At 40.3% G+C, this 22,135-nt stretch overlaps 1 protein-coding gene across 7 annotated transcripts in view; it reads left to right on the plus strand.

Moving 5' to 3' along the window:
• arhgap17a (Rho GTPase activating protein 17a) overlaps nt 1–22,135 on the plus strand; it is a 131,126-nt gene that overhangs the window by 39,753 nt on the left and 69,238 nt on the right. For 6 of the 7 annotated variants that reach the window (XM_072559152.1, XM_072559153.1, XM_072559149.1 and 3 more), the window contains exon 2: nt 17,196–17,235. The gene's annotated coding sequence lies outside the window, so the exon portion shown is untranslated. Of the gene's footprint in view, nt 1–9,478; nt 9,559–17,195; nt 17,236–22,135 lie in introns of all 7 variants that reach the window. The other variant, XM_072559150.1, reaches the window with a different exon arrangement.

Consider the following 22,135-nt stretch of genomic DNA (forward strand, 5'->3'; position numbering starts at 1 on the left):
TATGTGATAGAATGTGATCAGTTCAAGGTAAAGAAAAGTATCTTGAATGTTATGAGTGGCAGAAACAACAAACTTGATTTGACTGGGGAGTAGACTATAAATGTTATCACAAGTTTGTCGGACACAGCTGGCTGCACCAAAGGGATCTTCACCCATTTGTTGTTTATTCATCTATAAAGAAAAACAACAAATGCAAGAACTCTGCAATTAAGATGGAAACTGCTGGAAATATAAATCATGCCAGTCAGTATCTGAAAGAGAAAGATAGGGTAGATTTTTTCGTAAAATCCTTCAGCAATACAAAATCTTGAGTAGCCAGTGCTGACTCCTTTAAAGAATTGCTATCTTCCCCACCTATACATAATGACAAATCATAACCTGGTCATTTGCCAACACTTAGTACTTTTTCAATTGTCTGTTATGTTGCCATAACAAACACTGGAACAGACAGAGGCAGGAAGTATGCAGTAGTAGGAAATAAAACAGTACATTCTGAACCTTTGAGATTCTGATAGCAAATTACATTGCCATCCCGGTGCAGATGGTGTAATGTGGAGACTACCTTTGACCTGTCTGACTTAGAATCAGTCATTGTAATGTACTTGTGTGGAGAAAGTAAAGTTTGTGCAGTGTGAGCATGTGCACAGAACTCTGTTCACTGGCTACTGTTTAAATTTATAACAAGGCCTAGAAACTTAAAAGACAATCAAATTATAATCTGATTGAGAGTTTTGAAGTCTCAGATCATTGAAAGGCATACAGTGGATGTTGTCTGTATAGATTTTAAGAAGACTTCTGACAAATTACCACAAAGGGCTGATTAATAAAGTTAAGTCTCATGAGAAGGTCCATGTCCAAGCATTGGCTGAAGGGCAGTAAAGTGTCAATGAATTGTGGCAAAAGATTATTTTTTTCAGATTACTCAAGGGGAAACAGTGGTGTTCCCTTGGTTCAGGACTAGGATCATTGCTGACGTGGATCTTGGAATGCAGAGTAAAATTGAAATTTACTAATGATACCACACTGACCAATGGCAGACATTGAGGAGAATGCAAATTAATTGCAGTGGGACCTAGATAGACAAGGCAATGAACAGAGGTGGAATTTGACAGAGTAAGTTTGTTCTTTAAGACACCCTGTTTTAAGTTGTTTTGATTTAATGTGTTTTTCATGATTTTTCCAGTTAGCATTGTGGATTTGCATTAATGTTGTAAGCTGGGTGGATGGGGGTGGTGATCATGCCTCTTTGGTTGCAGTTTTGGAACTGACCCCCATGTTTGCTTGGGCACTAATCCTCACGCTTGCCAAACTTCCAGCTGGCAGCTGACACTTGTGCTATCATCTCCTCTCCAATGTGCACCTCATTCCAGATCTGGCAGTTCTCACTCTGTTGGTGGCTCTGCTCCCTCGCTGCTCACAGCAAGGATTCAGAACATGGAAGTGACCAGTCAAAGGTTCAGCGAGCAGGAGTATCAGCTAGTAGAAGGGAAAGTCTGAGAGTAGAGTTGACAGCAAGGCTGATGCTAGGGGAATGGGAGATATGAGGTGTAGGAGGTAAGTACCTGTTGAAAGAGTTTTCATTTTTACTTATATATTTATTTTAAAGTATTTATTTACAAATATAGTAATTTAGCTATGTATAGTATTTATACTTAGCGGATATAAAATTTTATTATTATTGTTGTCAAGAAAGGTTCAACAGAACTTTTAACTAAAGCTTTTTCCTGGTTTATAACAGGAAAGTCTGAGTTGTTTAATATTTTCTTATATGTTACACATTTCAAGATACAACCAGAATATGAAGTGAGGAATCACTAAAGAAAAGTGAAGCAGTGCGTTTTGACAAAGGAGATGGGGAGGGGTAACATATATTTAAGGGTGCAGTTCTAAAGAATATGCTGGAACAGAAGAACCTAGCATTACATGTACGTTGATCTTTGAAGATGGCAGAACATACTCAGAGTATGGTTAGCAAAACAATGGAGTTTTTGGACTTCGAATACAAAAGCAGCAATGCTAGATTCCAGGTCTGGGAGATTTTAGAACCTCAGTTTGGAAAGGTTCTCCATGAAACCAAGGAGATTAGGAAGGGATTTGCTAAGGTAAAGTAAGATAGACATCAAAAAGCTAATAGTGAAAAGACTAGAGAATACAGAATTGAAGTCTTTTGGTGAAGAGATGCAAGGGAAATGCGAGGATGTAATTTTTGGAATGTCAGGTTGAGTGACATGGATAAGGAGAAATTATACTTCAGTAACCAAGGGCGCGGTATTAAAGTAATGAGCTGGAGACTGAGAGAGAATTCGAGGAAATTTTTTTTAATCACCCAGAGGGTGGTGTGTACTGTTAGTTCTTCTATAATGAGCTGGGTGCGTTCTTGTGCAACATCACATAATAGAAAAGTTGTGCTTTAGGAACCATGTTTAAAGTATTGGTGCTGTAATCGTGTTATAGCCAACACACATTTTCAAAGTTCACACTTTAGAAGCAGTGTCCCCAATTCATCAATTGCGTTACAGGGAACACGTGTTGATGAACGGTGTGTTATAACAGAATGACTTGTATCTGAAACACGGTGCCTAAAAAGTGGTAGAGATAGGAACCCTCAGGAACTTTGATAAGTATATAGATGACCACTATATATGCCACAGCATACAAGACAAATTGCTGGAAGATGGATGTTTGATTATCAATACAGAACCAATTGGCTATAGGACCTTTTTTCTGTGTTGTTAAAACTTTCGGCTTATATGACTCTGTCCTTTAGCTCTCATCAACTATTGGCTAATTAGAACAGGTTTTCTTTGTCTGCATTACAAAAACCTGCTTTAATCTTGTACATTTTCATAAAATCTCCCCTCCCTCTCCTTTGCTCCATGGCGAACAAACCCAGCTTCTTCAATTGAATCTTGTACCTAAAATCATTCGTTTACAGAACCATTGAGAAATCTCCTCTCCATCTACATGGCTTCCTTCCTCTAGTGTGCTAACTAGAACTAGACAATTGGTTCTGGCCTAATTGGAGTTTTATCAAGCTTTAACATATCTTTGCTGAAATTGGTCATACTGAAGAGACAACAAGATGCGCAACAATGGCATGGATTGTAGGAGATTTGAGGTAGAGAGGAATGAGGCCACATTAGGTGCATTGAAGACAATACCCAAGATTGGAGGAGGTACAGGTGAAATGCTGCTTTACCTGGAAAGACTGTTGGCCCCTTGAGTGGTGATGAGAGGAGGTAAAGGGGCAAGTGTTGCACCTTCTGCATTTACATGGGAAGATGCTGTGGAGAGGCGGTGTTGGTGGTTGTGGAATGTACTCAAGTGTCCTGGAGGGAACGATCCCTGCAAAATGCAGATGAGGGAGTGAGAGGCAGATGTGTTTGATGGTAGCATTCTCCTGGACTTTTCTGAAATGACAGAGATTAATCCTTTTAATGCAGAGGCTGGTGGGATGAAAAGTGAAGACAAAAGAAACCCAGTCACACTGGTGAGTGATGGGAAGGGGCAAGGGCGGAAACATTGGTGATAGGTCAGATGTGAGTGGGAACCCACAGTCCTGGAAGAAGCAAACCATGTCAGCAGCGCTGTTTTGGAAGGTGGCGTCATCCAAACAGGTGCAATGTTGGCGAAGGAAGTGGGAGAATAGGATGGAGTCCTTGCAGGACAAGGGTTGTGACAAGCTGTAGTGAAGGTAGCTATGGGAATCCATGGCTTTGTAGTGGATGACGGTTTATTCCCTAAAATGGAAACTGAGGTCATGGAAAGGAAGGGAAGTATTGAAAATGGATGATATGAAGAGGGAATGAACTTCCCGAGGAAGTGGTGGATGTGGGTACAATGTTTAAAAGATATTTGGATGGATAGATGAATAGGAAAGGTTTGGGGGGATATGGGCCAGGAGCAGACAGCGGGGGACTAGTTTTAGTTTGGGATTATGTTTGACATAGACTGGTTGGACTAAAGGGTCTGTTTCTGTGCAGTATGACTCCATGACTACAATACAGGGCTGGAAATTGGAGGCAAAATGAATGAAGTTTTAAGAGTTCTAGCAAAAACATGATGCAGCACCAAAGTAATTGTCAATGTTACAGGGAAATGCTTTTTAACAGCACCTTTTTTGGGATTCATGATAAAGAAGATGATGACATTAGGCATCTTTTAAATGTCCTTGGATGCTTTAGCTTAATTGTGTTAGTAGCAAGTAAATGATGAAATAGACTTAATCCTCCTTCTAGGAGGAAGCAGATCTGTATTCCAAACAGATGGTCAACTGATAACTGAGCAGACAGATATATGTCTAGACTGTTTACCACAGAAGTGCTGGAACGGTTCACATGTCTCAAATCAAACATCATTTGTAGTATTAAGCTACAAATTGTTCTCATTGGTCACTACCATAGCAACTAACAATTTGCTTAAGAAATTGTTGATTGGCAACCTTCAAATATTTTGACAGTGGCTGAGCAAGTTGCTTTCACGATGCAGATTTCCAATTTTGGAAAATAGCGATGCAGCATAATGTTAAAAATTTGTTTGAGCCATTTTAAACATTCCTTCATAGACTCAATGCCATATTTGCTGAAAATAAACATTTACTTTTGAGGAATAACACATCAGTACTGAGTCTGTCTTTTAACTATATGAATTCCCTCAAATGAAACTTGTCATTCTATGTGTCCTGATTTATGAGGCAGGGAAATTAGTCTGCAACAAATGATTTTAAGTGGGGCATGGGGAGGGAGAACTGAGAGGAATGAGCTTAAATATGAATTATTAATACCGGTGTAAAATCTGCCGATGTTCACTGAAAGCACACTTCATTATAGTGTCTTTAAACAGTGTAGTGAGTTTCCTCATTATGTCAGTGAAGGCCATTGGTTCTGTTAAGAGTTCGAGTCCTACAGCATGGAGACAGGCCCAAACTAGCCCACGCTGACCAAACTGTCCATCCACACTAACCCCATTACCCTGCACTTATCCTTTGAAACCTTTCCTATTCGTGTATTTGTCCGAATGCCTTTTAAATGTTTTTAATGTACCCGCCTCAATCGCTTCCGCTTGCAACTCATTCCATATGTGTAAAAGTTGTCTCTCAGCTTCCCTTTTATTATTTCCCCGGATGCCCTCTCGTCCTTGATTCCCCAACCCTGGGAAAAAGACTGAATACATTCAACCTATTCATGCCTCTCATGATTTTATACATTTTATAAGATCTCCCCTCAGTCTTCTCACCCTCTAAAGAAAAAAAGTCTTAACTTGGCCAACCTTCCCCCCTAACTCAGACCCTTGTGTCCTGGCAACATCCTTGTAAATTTCTTCTGCATTCTTTCCAGTTTAATAGCATCCTTTCTATGGCAAGTTGACAAAAAGTGAACACAATATTCCAAGTGAGCCTCACCAACGTCCTATACAACTGCAAATAACTTCCCAACTTTTATATTCCATGCCCTGACTGTTGAAGGCCAGTGTGCCAAAAGCCGCCTTCACTGCCCTGTCTACCTGTGACTCTACTTCGATAATCATGCACCAGAGCTTCAAGGTCCCTCTGTTCCACTACATTCACTTAGGCCTACCACTCCCCATGAAACTCCTACCTTAATTTGTCTTTCCAAAATGCAAGACCACACATGTGTGTATATTCAACTCTATTTGCCATTTCTCAGCTCATTTCCCCAGCTGAACAAAATTAGATTACTTAGTGTGGAAAGATTAGATTAGATTACTTACAGTGTGGAAACAGGCCCTTCGGCCCAATAAGAACACACCGCCCCGCCGAAGCGTAACCCACCCATACCCCTACATGTACATCTGCATCTACATCTACCCCTTACCTAACACTACGGGCAATTTAGCATGGCCAATTCACCTGACCTGCACATTTCTGGACTGTGGGAGGAAACCGGAGCATCCCGAGGAAACCCACGCAGACACGGAGAGAATGTGCAAATTCCACACAGTCACTTGCCTGAGGCGGGAATTGAACCTGAGTCTCTGGCGCTGTGAGGATCCTGCTGCAATTCCTGATAACCTTCCTCCCTGTCCACGATGCACCTAATTTAGTGTCATTTGCAAACTTACTAATCATGCCTCGGACATTCTCATCCAAATCATTGAGAAAGGTAGCAAGCAAACAGCATTGGGCCCAGCACTGACCCCGTGAGACATTTGATTAGTCACAGGCCTCCAGTCCGATAAGCATCCTTCCACTGTTACCCACTGCTTCCTACCATCAAGTCAATTGTGTATCCAATTTGCCAACTGCCCCTGGATTCCATGCAATCTAACCTTCCAGAACAGCATACTGTGTGGAACCTTATCAAAGGCCTTACTGAGGTCCATGTAGACTATGTCAACTTTTCTGGTCACTTCTTCAAAGAACTCTTAACAAATTTGTGAGGCATGATCTCCCACACATAAATACATGCTGACTATTCCTAATCAAACCTTGTTTTTTCCAAATGCATGTATATTTGATCTCATAGAATCATTCAAGTAACTTAACAGATGTTAGGCTTACTGGTCTATAGTTCCCAGGCTTTTCTGTACAGCCCTTCTTGAATAAGGGCACAACATTTGCTACCCTCCAGTCTTCTGGGGCCTCACCTGTGGCTAACAATGATGCAAAAATATCAGCCAGGGCTCCTGCAATTTCTTCTTTAGCCTCTTGCAATGTTCTTGGCTATATCTTGTCAGGTCAAGGAGATTTATCCCCCTTCATGCATTCTAGTACATCCAATACCACCTCTACTGTGAAATGGATTGTCCCTAAAATATGACCACTAAACCAACCCCTCCCCCCAAAACAAATTCCCAAATCATCATGTCTTTCTCTACAGTAGACACTCAGGAGAAATACTTGTTGTGGACCTTGTCCATCTCTTGTGGTTCTACACATGCATGTCCACTTCGATCCTTGAGGCATATAATACTCTCTCTAGTTATTCTTTTTCCTTTAATATACTTAAAGAACATCTTTGGAGTCACCCTAATCTTCTTAGCCATGGCTATTGCATGCCTCCTTTTTGCCCTCCTGCTTTCCTCCTTCAGTAAACTCCAGTATCCCCTATATCCCTCCAGGGATTCCTTTGATTCCAGCTGCCTGTACCTGAACCATACCTCCTTTTCTCTGGTTAAAGCCTCCATATCTCTTGTTCTCTATTCCTGTAAACCTTGCCTTTCACCCTCACAGGGATATACAGGCCTTGAACTCGAGCTATCTCACTTTAAAGGCCTCCCACTTGCCAGAGGTCCCTTTGCCTGTAAACAAACTACTCCAATCAACCCCTGCAAGCTCCTGTCTAATTCAATCAAAATTTACCTTGCCCCAGTTTACAACTTGAACCTGTAGGCCAGTTTTGTCCCTCTCCATAACTATTTTAAAATTAATAGAACTATGGTTCCTAATCTCAAAGTGCTCCCTTACTGTCATTTGTCTTACCCTATTTCCCAAAAGTAGGTTGAGTTTTGTCCCTTCCTGAGTAGGACCCTCTAGGTGCTGCTTAAGGAACTTTACTGAATGCACTTAAGAAATTCCACCCTATCTAATCCCTTAGCACTCTGGCCGTGTCAGTCTATGTTAGGAAAATTAAACTTCCCTACGATGACAACCCTATTGCTCCTGCAAGTCTCCCCAGTCTCCCTGCATATTTGTTCCTCTAATTCCTGTTGACTATTTGTGGGCCCATAGTACAAACTCAATAATATTGCTATCCCCTTCTTATCTCTTCATCCCACCGACAAAGCTTCATTGGATAATTCTTCGGAAGGATGATTCTAATTACTGCTGTGATACTCGCATTAATCAAAAATGCAGTTCCACCTTCCCTCTTTCCAACACCTCTGTCCTGTATAAAGCACCTGTACCCTGGCACATTAAGTTGCCCGTCCTATTCTTCCCTTATATGGCTGTAATAATGGCTATGATATCCCAGTCCCACGTACCTATCCACGCCCTGAGTTCATCAACCTTACCTGTCAACCCTCTTGTGTTGAAATAAATTCAATTTAATCCAGCAGGCATTCCTTGCTCCGTCATGTTCCAGCCTAATTTGTCTTTTCACTTTACTACTTCTGATTACTGTATGTCCTTCCAGCCTCGTACTTGTCTCCCTGCCGTTGAGCATCCCACCCCCGCCAATCTAGTTTAAACCTTCCCTTGTAGCACTAGCAAAGCTGACCACCAATATATTGGTTCCCCTCCAGTTGACATGCAACCCATCCTTCTTGAACAGGTCACCTGTGCCCCAGAAAAGATCCCAAAGATATAAAAGTCTGAATCCCTGCCCTCTGCACCAATTCCTTAGCCACACATTGATGTGCCATATCCTTCTGTTCTGGAGATTATCACAACAAGGGCCTGGCTTTTAACTTATTTCCTAGGTCTCTAAAATCCTTCCACAGGGCCGCCTCCCTATTTCTAACTATGTCATTTGTGCCAATGTGCCCAATGACTTCTGGCTGCTCACCATCCCTTTGAGAACGTTCTGCAGCTGCTCCATGACATTCTGGACTCTGGTAACCAGGAGGCAACATACCTTCCTGGATTCCAGTTTACGACCACAGAATCTCCTGTCTGTCCTCCTAACTATAGAGTCTTCTGTCACTAAAGTCTTGTTAATATTATCCTTTCCTGTTGTGCCCCAGAGCCAGTCATAGCACTGCCGATCTGGCTAGTACTGCTTTCCCCTTTCTTAATATCATTTGACTTACCCTTCGTTATAAATCCATGATGAAAACATTTTTTTTTGGAAAGAATTAAGCTTCAATATACATACCACATGATGGTGGTGGCCTGTAACCAATGGGGTTCTATAGGGATTGGTTCTGGGTTGTCTTTTATTTGTCATTTATATAAAAGAGTTGGATGAAAATATAGAAGGCATGGTTAGAAAGTTTATGGACTGCACCAAAATTGGTGGCACAGTAGACAGTGAAGAAGGTTTTCAAAGATTACAAAGGGATCTTGATCAAATGGGTTAATGGGCTGAAGTTCAATCTGGATAAATGAGAGGTATTGCATTTTGGGACAAAAACAAGGGTAGGGCTTGTACACCTTCTCACCACCATTAATTGTATAAGATATGAGCAGGTAGGGAAAGAGTTAAATTTTGAGTTTTTGTGAAACAAAAGGTTCAGCTAACATGACACTGATCAGATAAGAACTTGCAGTAAACAGTGAAGTGCTGGAGGCAAGGATAGTGGGTTAGGAAGGTGGAAAAGTGTTTATTATATAAAGCTATTTAACAAGATGAAGGAGCATTCAGTATGCAAAGTCAGTTAACAAGCTGAAAAGTATTCATTATGTGAAGCCAATTAACAAGGTTAGGAACGTTCATTGTGAAGCAGCAAATGGTTTAATCTTTACTGCTGACACTCTCTGATTGTAACGGTCACCCAACCAATATGTATGTTGCCTTATCTGAATGCTCCTCCCTATAAAATAACTATATAGTTCACTGAGAAACTGTTGTTCCAGAGAGGACTGGGAACCCATCTCCCCGTGCGCATAGGCGATCGTTCTCTCTTCCTCCAGAGCCTGGAATAAAGATGAAGGAGGTAAAACTATACTGTGTCTCTGAGCGTTTTGCTTCGACTGAGGGGGAGGGGCGGGGGGGAACAGGACGGCAGTGGGGCTTTGGGTAGTGTTGTTGAACAGAAGCACCTAGGAGTTCAGATACATAATTCTTTGAGGTTTGTGCCACATTGAGACAGGGTGGTTAAAAGGGCGGTCGGCACACTTATCCTAATTGCTCAGTTGTTTGAGTATAGAAGATTGTATAGCACGTTAGTGAGGCCTCTTCTGGAATACTGTGTCCAGTTCTGGTTACCCAGTTCTTGGATGGAAATTATTAGACTGGAGAGGGTTCAGGTGAGATTTACTGGAATGTTGCCAGGTATGGAAGTTGGAGTTATAAAGAAAGGCTGGGACTTTTTTTTTATTGGAGCGTAGGAAATTGAGAAGCGACAATACAGAAGTTTATGAAATAATGAGGGGTGTAGATAGATTTAATCCTAGTTGTCTTTTCTTTTGGATGGAGGATTTCAAGACTTGGTGGCACATTTTTAAGGTGAGAGGAGAGATTTTAAAAAGACATGAAGGGCAAACTTTTTTGTATAGATGTTGATTTACATGTGGAATGAACATCCTGAGGGAAGTGGTGGAAGTGGGTATAATTACAACTTTTAAACACATTAGGCTAAGTACACAAATAGGAAAGATTTGGAGGGATATAGGGCAGGAGCAAGCAGGTGAGATTAGTTTAGTTGGGATGGACTGGTTGGACCAAAAGGTCTTTTTCCATGCTGTGTGACACTGACTATTGCAGTCATTTTTGATTTTTGTCATGTGTGTTTTGAACTTTAGAAATTGGGAAACATTTTGCATTTTGAATGTGTGTAACTGTGTTTTATGATATATGTTCCAATATCTAGTCAAGTAAATTATGTTTACAAAAATGTTTTATTTTTGTAGTAAGTACATTGTTTTATATTTTGATACTTCAGTATAGTCTAGTTTTGATTTTTTTTTCCCCCTGCATTTTAAGATTCATTATATTGTCAAAATGAAGTGCATCAAGTGATGGGCTGACAGTTCTGAATTTTGACCATGGAGCAGTATTGTTAAAGTGCCACAAATCATCAGATTTTTGCATGTAAATGTATTTAAAGAAATATGTGCATCTTCTAGTTCTCAAAATATATTGCTGATAATGTGAAAATTCTTTTTAAAAAAAATCTAATTCACTTCAGCCAAGCAAGGCAAGATGGCCACTCCTCTAAATGAATGATGAACTCAGTGGTTTACATTGGTGCTAAAGGATGCAGAGACCTGTAACATTACGGAACTTTAAGGCAACCTGTTAATTTTAGTTTAAGAAATGAGAGAGAGAGAAGTAAGGCATTCTTATATTTATATATGCACTTGTTAGTGTGGTTTGGTATTTGCAGGCCATTGTGCATTTAGTATTGTTGCACTGGAACATATTCAAATAGTTCTCATAGCAAGGAGCTGCAGCAGGTACATGTATAGAAGGCATAAATGGAAATGACATTTGGCCCAGTTGATAGCACAGTCAGAATCTTATGGATTCAAGCCTCACTATGTATAAGTTATGACTTTGCATTAAGTATCATTTGAGGCTAATAATACTTATTCTTAAGACATTAATCGGACAGCAGCTTCTGGAGATGTGTGTGCAGTTAAACATGGCATTCTGCAAGTTAGATTCTGAGTTGTCTTGCTGCTGAGTGTTATCCTGGTACCTTACCAATAGACTTGCCTTTGAAATCCATGCAAGGGTATGAAGTTGTTATAATTAGCTATTAGTTTACCTCTAAATACAACAGAGTAAAAGGTTGCCATGTATGGATGCAAATGAATTTCTGGTGGAGTGCTCAATCATAATTTACTGACAAACAACTCCTATGCACCTGAAAATGGAATTTTACTAATCTGGAATCATTTTCATCATTTAAAATTTGAGGCTTTGGCGATTTAATTTTAAATGTCTTTTAACTCATTTCCTTTTGTCTCAACTCTCTAAATCCCATCTTTTTCTTGCTCTATTGATTACTACATTTATACATTATTAAAATGCAACTCATACCGAATGTTTCACTGAGGATCCTTCAGTATTACCGATCCATGAGACACATTGCTATCGTCAGTAACACCACGGATCAGTCGAGAGACTATACCAGAAAAGACATTGGATTGGAAGAATTCTCTGTTGAAAAGCCCACACAATGCTGTTGTTTAAAGACAAAATCATTTAATTTTGCCTACGAAGAAAAAGAAACTTTCCTCAAGCCAGGCTTAATAGTATGTCAGAAAATGGCCACTCTTATTTGGTGTTGTAGAAATCAATGTGCCTGCTTGCATGACTCGTCCAAGTCAAGGGCACAGGTTAAAAACCTACTCCTGTACATAGCCCAGGCTGACTTTTTCATGCAGTCAACACTAAAAGTATTGCATTGTCAGAAATCCTGAATTCGGCCCTGCTGGATAATCTCACTTGTGTCCATTTCAAAATGGACACTACATGTCTAAGATACTGAACAATGAGTAGAAAACTTGTAGCAGTTATGTAACAAATCTAACATTTATCTAATATAATTAATGTAAAGGTATTTTGGGATTAAGATCCTAAGTCACTGAAATGTGTTTCTGTTCTTTTAAAATCTGCTTAGATCATTTCTCCCCCATATGCTCTCATTCCCAGAACTTCTGAATAGTTCAGATAGTTTCTATTCTGTGCACTTGGGTAATGGTTATTTAAAGCATGTGAATGCAAAAACTGTTTTGGTGTTGGAATGAATGTGAGTTTTTTTTCTGCAAAACTGTACTGCTGTGCTGTTTACACCAGATCAGAATAGACTGCAGCATTTCATTTTGTGCAAGAGTAATGTCAGTTGTATTGCAAACGTACCCTGAAGTTTATTGTCAGTAATTCTAATTTGCATTCTTTTTATTCAGTTATTTTCAATCTTCATAGGACCTATATTGAGAATTTGTTTTTTTTTGGGAAGGCAAGGTACAGGCCGAGCTCACTTCACAAACCAGGTTCTGCTTCAGAGTGCTTGATTGCCTTTGCCTTTGTTTATCAATTGCCTCACTTCTTCCTTCATTTACTGACTTAGATTTAACCTTTTAATCTCCAGGTAGTAGATGTAGTAATATAATCCCACTTGCTGTATGGATATTTGAAGATCCTGCGTGATTGACTTAGGCCAGATTCATAGATTATGACTCATTTGTTTTAGATTGTACAAATATTAATCAAGTAGCCTATTTCATAAGCAGTTTTTTTGGTTTTAATGGGGTACTGCTTTCTAGAAGCTCCTCACATTTGATTTGGTTTATGTAATCTACAAGCATTAAAATGGGAAATATAATGTCTTGTTTCTGAAAATGATTAGCTTTTTTCATTAGCTTTCTACTTTCTATCAGCATATGCTTCTCCCTCTTGCAACCTTCTAAAATATTGATGTAACAGCTAAACCGATCAGGGCTTTATATTAGAGTTTAGAAGAATAAGCTTACCAAAAGAAACATGATACTGAGAGGATTTGACAGGGACAGTCATGTAAAGGTGTTTCAAATTGTACTCTAATTTAAAATCCTGGTACAAGTTTAAGCCCTTTATCTAGTTTGTCAAATTACCAGAATCTACAAGAGACAGCTAGCAAGGTTAGACCTCATGGAATACAGGGAGAACTAACCATTTGGATACAGTACTGGCTTGAAGGTCGAAGCTAGGGGGGGGTGGTGGAAGGTTGCTTTTCAGACTGGAGGCCTGTCACCAATGGTGTGCCACAAGGATCGGTGCTGGGTCCACTAGGAGATATCGTTAGTAAGTTTGCAGATGACACCAAAATTGGAGGTGTAGTGGACAGCGAAAAAGGTTACCTCACAGTACAACAGGATCTTATCAAATGGGCCAATGGGATGAGCAATGGCAGATGGAGTTGAATTTAGATAAATGTGAGATGCTGCATTTTGCAAAGGCAAATCCAAGCAAATCAGACCTTTAATGGTAAGGTCCTGGGAAGTGTTGCTGAACAAAGAGACCTTGGAGTGCAGGTTTATTGTTCCTTGAAGGTGGAGCCGCAGGTAGATAGGATAGTGAAGAAGGCGTTTGATATGGTTTCCGTTATTAGACAGAGCATTGGATATAGGAGTTTGGACATCATGTTGCAGCTGTAGAGGTCATTGGTTAGGCCACTGTTGGAATATTGTGTGTAGTTCTGGTCTCCTTCCTATCGGAAGGATGTTGTGAAACTTGAAAGGGTTCAGAAAAGATTTACAAGGATGTTGCCAGGGTTGGAGGGCTTGAGCTATAGGGAGAGGCTGAATAGGCTGGGGCTGTTTTCCCTGGAGCGTCGGAGGTTGAAGGGTGACTTTATGGATGTTTATAAAATCATGAGGGACATGGATAGAGTGAATAGCCAAGGTCTTTTCCCTGGAGTGGGTGAGTCCAGAACTAGAGGGCTTAGGTTTGGAGTGAGAAGGGCCTCAGGGACATCATTTTTATGCAGAGGGTAGTGCGTGTATGGAATGAGCTGCCAGAGGAAGTGGTGGAGGCTGATACAATTACAGCATTTAAAAGGCATCTGGATGGGTGGATGAATAGGAAGGGTTTAGAGGGATTTGGGCCAAGTGCTAGCAAATGAGACTAATTGGGTTAGGATATCTGGTCAGCTTTGGGCGAGTTGGACTGAAGGGTCTATTTCCGTACTGTATAACTGTATGACTGCATGAAATGTTTGAAAGGCAGAAGTGGGTAGTTCGGATGCTGGCAATCAGAGTCAAGGTTAGAATGGTACTGGAAGGACCTTTGCCCGAAACGTCGACTTTCCTGCTCCTCAGATGCTGCCTGACCTGTGTTTTTCTAGCACCATTCTCATCTTGTTTAATTTTAAGCCGGTCAATGGTCTAATGACCTATTTCCATTTTCTTCTTTTGCCCTTTGGCAAAGAGTGATAAAAATTGAAAGTGACACAAATATCTTATTTCACTTTGAATTAGCTGCTGTTTTAAAACATTAAATTGATGTACATTGTCTCCCCTTGAATGGCAGTGACAGCAGGCAAACTTGGAGCTAAGTCATGGTGTATCTAAAATAAATGGGTATAGTCGTAGTGTCTTCCCAATATGATTGACATGGTGCTAGAAGGTGTTGTGTTGGAAACATTAAACATAGATGCAAATGTCATTTTTGTGCAGTATTTTTCAGGTGCGGGATTAAAAAGATAAAACACATTTACATTGTTAAGCCTTACTTTGGCTGCATGATAGATTTGACTTGATTTTGATTTATTATTGTCACTGAAATAGAGTGAAAAGTGTTGTTTTGCATACTCTACAGGCAGATCACACTTTCAGAAGTGCATCAGGTAGGAGAGCAGTGCAGAATAGTGTTATTGGTGCAGCGAGAGAGAGGTGAGAATTAACATTTGAGAGTTCCGTTCAAGAATCTGGTAACAGCAGGGAACAAGCTGATCTTGAACCTGTTCGTATGTGTATTCAAACTTTTCTATCTTCCTGACGGAAGAGGGCGGAAGAGAGTTTAACCTTGGTGGGAGGAGTTTTTGATTATGTTGGTTGTCTTGCTTCGGCTGGTTTGATTGTGGACTGGGCTGTGTTCGTAACTCTGTAGTTTCTTGCAGTTTCTGAAAGAACAGTTGCCATGCCAAGCTATGATGCATCTAGATTGGATGCTTTCGATAGTACATTTATGAAAATTCGAAAGAATCTTTGTGGCCATACTGAATTTCCTTTAGCCCCCTTGGAAGTAGAGGTGGTGTTGTGCCTTCATGACTGTAGTATTGATGTGAGTGGACCAGAACAGATCATCACTCCGTGAACCTGATGTTCTTGACCATTTTTACCTCAGCACCATTGATTCAGTGAGGGGAGTGCCCTCCACTCCGCTTCCTGGAGTTAATGAGCAGCCCCTTTGCTTTGCTGATGTTGATGGAAAGATTACTGTCATTACACAATGCCTCTAAGCACTCGATCTCTATCCTGTACTCTGTCTCATTGTTGTTTGAGATCCAACCCAGAGGTCGTCAGCAAACTTGTAAATTGAGTCTTGTGGAATTTGTCCACACAATCGTGAGTGTGTACAGAGAGCAGTAAGGGGCTGAGTATGCAGCCTTGTGGGGCACCAGTGTTAAGGATTGTCGTGGAGGAGGGAGTGTTGTGTTTTTTTAAATTGATTGTGACCACTGGGTCAGGAAGTTGAAGATATGTTTACAGAGGTGGGGAGCAGAGACCGAGGTTTTGGGTTTTGGAGTTTGGAGAGGAGTTTGTTTGGAATTATGGTGTTGAAGGCAGATCTGTAGTCAATAAATCGAAGCCTGATACAGGTATCCTTGCTAACCAGATGTTCAAGGGATGAGTGTCGGGCCAGGAGATGGCATCTGCTGTGGACCTGTTGCACCAGGAGGCAAATTGCAAAGGATTAAGGCAATCTGGTATGAGTTGAGTGAGCCATGACTAACCTTTTGAAGCACTTCATAATTATGGATGTCACCCAGCAGGCAGTAATCATTCATGCACGCTGCATGATTTTTCTTTGGTATCAGAATGAGGGTGTTCTCCTTGAGGGAGGTGGGGACTTCAGATGATTAATGGAAAAGTTAAAGATGTCAGCAAATGCTTCTGCCAGCTGGTCCGCAAAGTATCTGAGTGCATAGTCGGGAACTCTATCCTGGCCAGTTGCTCTCCACAGGTTCGGTCATGAAGGCTGATCTAACATCTTCAGTAGTGAACCTGCATAATAGATACTCAATTCATTGATAGCAGCAAGCCTGTATTGTTGGTGAGAACATATTGACCAAAATTGTGTCCTCTGCTTTAATAACATTGTACTAAGTATTTTGCAAATAGAGTCAGAGATGTTCAGCATGGAAACAGCCCCAACCGAGACCATCTCATTGGTACAGATCCCAAATTCCTCAGTAATTCTGTCAATGCTAGCATATTAAAAACTATGTCTGCCGTGCATTCATGTCTGATCTGATTTGTCCCATGCCAATTTAGATTATGACCTGGGTCATGTACATAAATTTTGACCTTTTGAGATTCCATGTAATTTGGCCCCTAGCTCCTCACGTTGACTGTCCTCCTCGACCTCCTCTGCCTCGCATGCTGTTAGTGCCAACATGGGCCATAATGATCGATTCTCCCCCTCAGTGAAAGTGCCTCCCTAATTCTGAACGGATGTACTCTGGTGCTGGGCAGGCAACACAGATGTCCAATTCCTTTGGTGTTGATCCTCATGATACTATCTCCTACTCCACTAATTTGTTCTGCAGTTTTGTTTTGTGTTGCTGGCATTACAGGAGTCAGTTTATAACAGATTATAATGCCCACAACTAACTTCCCGTAGCTTGCAGTGTTTAACACAAGCCTACTCTGGCATAATTACTTTTATAATAGTACTTTTTCAATACTTATCAAGAGGAGGAATTGTGATGTTTATAGATGTTAATAGGTTTGTTTGATCTACGTGGGGATTAAGGTGTTTGGATGAACATAATGGGTGGAGAAAAAAAAATCCTTGTTTGAAATAACTATACTGTACATGTAATGTGAAAGAGGAGCACTTTATTTTGTAAGCTTTCTCATTTAACTAAACTTATTTTGTTTAAACATGATTCAAATCAATTGTACTTTTATATTTCAGAGCTGAGAAGACAGAGGTGTTGAGTGAGGACCTTTTGCAGGTAAAAACAAGTCTTTAATGGTGCTATTGAAAGCTATGCCTCCAGTAAAGGCAATTAAACATATTTGCCCAAGATTGCAAATAGCATTGGAATCTCACTGAATCTGAGAAAAAAGCCTCCATTCAGATGCAAACATTGGTTTAAATAAATGTTTTAATATAAGACTAAGCACACTATTATGAACTTTTGTTTGTCTGTATATCCGGTCCACATTTGAGGCATGATTTCTAAAAATATATATATCTGTGCATATGAGAGAAATTCTTCTTTTGTCATGGAGCATGATCTGAAAGTATTGAGCAAAAGCAAATGCAGTTTCTGCATACATTGATAATTTTGCTGTCATTATAGCTGTAGAACGTTTGTTTCCTGTCAACCAGCAGCTACAGTAACACATGGTTGTTTTTTTTCCAGCTTTAAACCTACCCGACTCCTGTGGCTGACTGAGTTAGAGCAGCAAATAATCTTAAATTTTACTGCCACCAACTTCGTCATTCCATTTATGATTGTAGATAGCAATTAACTTCCATGTACAGCCTAGAGTATTAGCCTCTCTTTTAAGGTGGGAAATTTCCTCATTTTATATGGTTGGTAATCCTGAATGTCATAGGTGAAATCCAGTTGAATAGTAACTTCCTGAAATGTAATACAGCATCTGAAGAATGTTGAACTTACTGCAAAGAAGCAATTATGCTGGCTGAAGGGAGGTTGCTGTAATTAAGACCACTCTTCCAAGGATTGTGAAACTCCTGCATAATTATGAACCTAGAAAATAACCAACAACTTAACAGTAGCTTTAATAAAACTGAAACATCCTTTCAAAAGTTGACGAGTCCAAAATGGACCTGCATAATTATCTACAGCATATTAAATTGGACAGTTGGACACAGCCTCGCAACTTAAGCTGAACCAAATGATCCCTTCAACTTTCAGTAGTTAATAATTTACGAAGGAGTACAGCTGTTGAAAGTAACATTTTTCTCTGAGGGGGATTGTGGCCTGAAGGTCATAGAATCGTGGAATGGATACATTAGAAACGGAGACCTTTCACACCCATACTGGTTTTTGGCTAGTCTTGGTACCATCCATTCACTATAGCCTTGCAAATTTTTGCTTTCTAGATAATTATCCTTTTTTTTTAAATTGAAAACCAAGGTTGAATTTACTTCTACCATCCCTTCAGGAACTCCACTCTAGCTCCATCCCAAAAGGGGCATGGAAAAAAGATTTTCGTCATGACATCTTTGGTTCTTTTACCATTCGCCATAAACTAGTGTCGTCTAGAACACAGGCCTTTAACCAATGAGAACATTTTGTCCATCTCTACTCTGCCTAGATCCTTAATTTTGGACACTTCTACACCAAGCGTTTCTTCTCTAAGAGCAAACCAAGCTTTGCTATTCACGAGATTTGGGCATGCTGGTTTGACCTTACTCTTGAGAAAGTGATGGTGAGCCACTACCCTGAGGCAGTACATGTAGTGCTGGTGCAACCACAGTGCTGCTAGGAAGGGAGTCCCAGGATTTTGACTTAGTGCTCAAAAAGAAAAGAAAATGGTGTAATTCCAGGTCCATGGTGTTCGACTTGGAATGGACTTCACGGACAGTCGAGTTTCCATGCATCTGCTCCCTTGGTCGTTCAGGATAGTAGTGGTATTGGATTTGGAAAGTGAATCAATGGAGTTTTCATTTTATAGATGGGACATGCTGCTACTGTGCACCATTAGTCGTTGCAATGAATGTTATAAAGTGGAGGTGAGGTGTCAATCAAGTGGCTGCTTTGTCCTCAATGATATCAAAGTTCATGAGGGTTTTTGGAGTTGCAGTTATGTAGGCAAATGGAGAATATTGCATCACAGGCTTCTACCTTGTCAAGGATAGACAGGCTTTGGGGAGTCATAACCTCAGTTACACACTCCATAGTTTCCAACCTCAGACCTGCTCTTGTGGTTTTTTGTGGTTCGTCAATTCGCTGTCACTGGTAACCCCAGGATGATGATAGTGGGAAATTCAACAATGGCAATGCCTTTGAATGTTGGGGGAAGACATGTAACTTCTTGATGATGTCATTCCATGGCATTTGTGTAATACAAATGTTACTTGCCACTTATTAGCTGAAGCTTGAATATTGGCTCCTTACATACCTGAGAATTCATGGATGGTGCTTAACATCATACAGTCATCAGCGAATATCCCCACTTATCATAGAATCATATAGGCCATTTAGGCCTACCAAGTCTGTATCACCTTTCCAAAGAGCATCCCATCCCTGTGGTTTTACGCCATGGCACAATCCTAGACACTGAGGCAAACTTTAACATGGCCAATCCACCTAACCTGCAAATCTTTGGACTATGGAAGAAAACTGGAGCACCCGGAAGAAACCACATACAGTCACCTAAGACTGGAATCAAACCTGGTTCCCTGTGAGGCAGCAGTGTTAACCACCTGAGCCACCATACCATCCCATTATAATCTAATGATAGAGGGAAGTCATTGATGAAGCAGCTCCAACCTCCTTAACCTTTCTAAATTTTTGAAAGATCTGTTAACTTTCTGAAATTTCATGCTATTTCTTCTTGCTGTACCCTGTACTACATTATCTGTATCTCTGACCGCATCTTAATAGCACCAGAATTATTTGCAGTAAAACAATTTTCTGCAATTCTGTTCTCTTTTAGTGCATATGCTTGGTGTGTATAAATGATGGTTTCATGTTATAAAACATGAATGTTCATACATGAAGGAGAGGTTGGGGAAGGAGCACAGGGTACATTCAGTGTCTTTCTTGGGCTTTGTTTCAAGTTTTGAGCTGACATTTATATTGTGAGGTATATTCTTTTGCTCCTTTGGAAATTTTGGCATGACTTATTGACTGGAGGATTGATGTAAAGTTCAACATAACATTGATAGTTTTGTTGTTTTAGAGCATCCCAAGCCTTTTTTAACAAGCATGATTGCATTAAGTTAGAAGCTGTAAAACTGCTCTTCTTTCTCAGTATAATTCCCAAAATAGGGACATGCAACAAGCTTCTCTGTAACCCAAGTTTATCAAGGGGTTGTCCTGTGGAAAATATACTTTGCAGATGATCTTTTACAGGGCTCAAAATAACTTTTTTTTCCCAGAAAGCACCTCTTGGAATTTCTCAACGGCTGTGTTTTGATTATCAGCAGCTTATTTCTCACGAACTCCTTAAATAGGTGGTGGAATCAATTAATACAAATATTTGCTGTATTTTATATTGCTGAATGCTGGATTTGGGCACTCATGTAAGCAGAATTAGAAGAATTCACTGATATCCTCAATAATCATCATCACTCCATTAAATGTTAAGCTGCAAAACTCGGGGAAAGTATAAAACACCACAGTACTTAAGATTGAACAAGGAGACAGGCATGAGTCAGTATCAAACACGTTTTTGTTTCTTATAAAAAAGAAGTAGCTGACATAGTTTTTTGCCTATAGAAGTATCAGCATGAACACAGTTCCTATGGATTGGTGAGATTACACTTAAATCTAACACAGCTTAGTTTATGAGTATGTAAGATGTTTTGAGATGTAATAAAACAAATGCGGGTTTTTATGAACTAAAACTGTTCAGTATTAACTTACTCAACTGACAGTGTATTGATTATAATTGCACTGGCAAAATCTTTACAAATATATAGCTCCAAAACATCAGCTTTATTCTAGACACTTTGCATTAATTTGCAAGGGATTCAATACTTCACTTTTTTGCTTTGGTGAATATTCCTTTGCTGAAAGAATTAAAATTGTTTTCAGCCCCTTTGCAGTCCTTTTGTCTACCTTTCAGCCATTCATGCCATTTTGAGAAATCCTCCCTGGTATGCAGACCTCTGCCCTGTGGGCAGACTTCATTGCTCTCGCCACTGTCCCATCGCTATCCCTATTGCAAAGTGCTGCAGACAATCGCCTTTCACCCCTTACTCACATCCCACCGAGAACATTAAAATACATTTGGCTGGGACAGCATTTATTGTCTATTCCTTGTTGCCTTTGAGAAAGTGGTGGTGAGCTGCCTTTTTGAATGGTTGTGGTCCTTTGTCGATAAATGTATGCAATGTTGTTAGGATTGGATTCCAGGATTTTGACCCAGCAGCTCTGGAGGAATGGTGATCGATTTCCATGTCATAATGGTGAGAGAACATTTGTAGGCGGTTGTGTTCCCATGTATCTGGTGCCCAGATCATGTCAATCAAGTGGGCTGCTTTGTTCTGGACAAGCTTTTTGATTGTTGGAGCTGCATTCATCCAGGCAACTTCTATCACACCCTTGATTTATGCCTTGCAAATAGTGGACAGACTTTGGGGTGTCAGGAGGTGAGTTACTAGATGCAGGATTCCTAGCCTCTGACTTGTTCTTGTAGTCACAACATTTATATGTTTATTCTAAGCGCATTGCTAGTCAGTAGTAATCCTGTGATATTGATGGTGGAGTTTCAGTAATGGCAATGCCATTGAATGTCAAGTAGTGATCGTTAGATTCACTTTTTTTTTGGGAGATGGTCATTACCTGGCACTTGTGTGGTGCAAATTTTACTTGTTGCTCATCAGCCCAAATCTCATTTGGCTGCATTTGGACATGGAGTAGAGTCATAGAGTCAAAGAGATGTACAGCATGGAAACAGACCCTTCGGTCCAACCCATCCATGCCGACCGATATCCCAACCCAATCTAGTCCCACCTGCCAGCACCCAGCCCATATCCCTCCAAACCCATCCTATTCATATACCCATTCAAATGCCTCTTAAATGTTGCAATTGTACCAGCCTCCACCACTTCCTCTGGCAGCTCATTTCATACACGTACTACCCTCTGTGTGAATAAGTGGCCCCTTAGGTCTCTTTTATATCTTTCCCCTCTCGCCCTAAACCTATGCC

This window comes from Chiloscyllium punctatum, chromosome 40, assembly GCF_047496795.1.
Source record: "Chiloscyllium punctatum isolate Juve2018m chromosome 40, sChiPun1.3, whole genome shotgun sequence".
In the NCBI taxonomy this organism is placed as follows: Eukaryota; Metazoa; Chordata; class Chondrichthyes; order Orectolobiformes; family Hemiscylliidae; genus Chiloscyllium; species Chiloscyllium punctatum.